Raw genomic sequence first — 2,081 nt, 5'->3', positions numbered from 1 at the left:
CTATTAAATAATAGATTATGTAAGCGTATCTCTGCTAGTTAAGAAGCTATAAGCCAAAACGTAAAAAAGCATACCCTACCCATCCGCCAGCCTAGCTGTAATGTTGCAAAGTAGGTGCAGTATTGGTGTGGTCTTGGCAAAAGTGGCCAGCTCGCTTGGGTGGCCAGCTCACTTGTGGAGTACGTTAATAAAGACATAGTATTTCATAGAAGAACTAAGGACCTTATAGAGAACCTTATGCACAACACACTTAAAGAAATAGCAACACATGTGCGATCTGCGCAATTGAGCAGGGACCTGTCGCGCAGCCAATCAGCAGTTGCCAGGTCTCACTTAATCGACCTGGCAACTGCTGATTGGCCCGCAGACAGGCGGCCGCGAACAGCGCTAATTCTCCCCCACCTCAATCCTGTAGCAATGAGCACAACGCGGACAACAGACACCATCGCCACAATTATTAATTAATTATTATACTACCTAAGATCTTGTTAAGCACATACTCTGGCTCACAGTATGAGCATCTAACAATAGTTGTCAGATAAGAGCGAGCGGCGAGAGGTCGGATCTGCGCAATCGAGCAGGGACCTGTCGCGCAGCCAATCAGCAGTTGCCAGGTCGATTAAGCGAGACCTGGCAACTCCTGATTGGCCCGCACACAGGCGGCCGCGAACAGCGCTAATTCCCCCCCCCCCCCACTTCAATCCTGTAGCAACCAGCACGACGCCACAGCAGAAACACTATCGCCACAATTATTAATAAAATATTATAACGTACTCCACAAGCGAGCCGCTCACCCAAGCGAGCCGCTCACTTTTGCCAAGACCACACCCAACTTCACACAACTTACAACACTATAGTAGCAACTTAGGTCCTACTGCAGGCTATAGTACACTAAATTATTTAGAAATACCTTACACGTTATTCTTGCATGTTCGCGCGTTGTGCCCTGTCTCACCACACTTGCTACAGCGTCGTGAAGACTGTGTACTTGGTTGAACGCGCCTCCTCTTGCTTGCCTTCTTCCCATCGCCACGGGCTTTAAACTCCTTTAGGGTAGTCAAGCGCACACCTTCACTAACAGTGAGAGCCCCCTCCTTTTAGATCCACTTCCTCTTGTGTAATTTACAGCGTGTGGCAGCCTCATTGGCAGCTTGAAGCTCTGCGACCTAGTTGCGCACTAAAACTAGTAAATGTGCCATCATCTCTGCGCCTTTAGTGAGCTAATTAAGGGCATCAACTATTAAAGTTGGTAAGCTATCCCTATGTCGCTGGATCCTCTCTTAAATCAGCTTCAATTGCAACCTAAATTCTAGGGTGTTCTGTGGGGTTTAAGAGTGCCACGTACTCTCATCCACAGTAGGTAGTAGTAGAGTACACAGGCGCACTTCAAGCTTTAATATTACAGCCTCTAGATTAAAGGGGACCAAGCTGGCACCTCTAAATCCTCCCTAGATATTGCTCCTAGTAATAGAGGCATCAAAAGCTCCTTTGAAGCATAGTAAGAACTTAAGTTTTGTGATGCGAGTAATCTTGTTGCGCATCAGCAGCTTAGCTTGGCGACCATAGGCCTTCTTTATTGGGGCAAAACAACCCACGTCAAGTGGCTGCAATAGGTGCGACGAGTGAGGAGGCATACACAGAGTGATGATCTTGTGTTCCTCACAGTACTGGTGGAACTTGACTGAGTTGTGGCTCTCATGGCCGTCCAGAATGAGCAGCCGATGGCTGCTAACAGTGCGCTCCTTTGTGTGCTCATCAAAGTGCTTCAGCCACTTAATGCCAAGCTCATTGTTGGTCCAGCCGTTCTTAGAGACAGTAATGACCCAGTTGTGAGGTATAGATGGCTCCTTGTACCAAGCAGAGAGGTGGTGCTTGCCTTAGAAGATGACAAAAGGTGGGATACTCCACCCTGACGCGTTAATGCCCTGGATAATGCTGGTCCACTCTCAGTCGCCCTGCTGTACTGTCTTTGGCCTTCCTTGACGCTCAGAGCCTGTGACAACAGCTCCTGTTGATATAACGCCCATCATGAACCTAGACTTGTCAAAGTTGTAGGTGTCTTCATCCAGGATACCATACTT

Source organism: Didymella exigua, assembly GCF_010094145.1.
Source record: "Didymella exigua CBS 183.55 unplaced genomic scaffold M421scaffold_63, whole genome shotgun sequence".
Lineage (NCBI taxonomy): Eukaryota > Fungi > Ascomycota > Dothideomycetes > Pleosporales > Didymellaceae > Didymella > Didymella exigua.
This window is presented reverse-complemented; position numbering follows the sequence as displayed.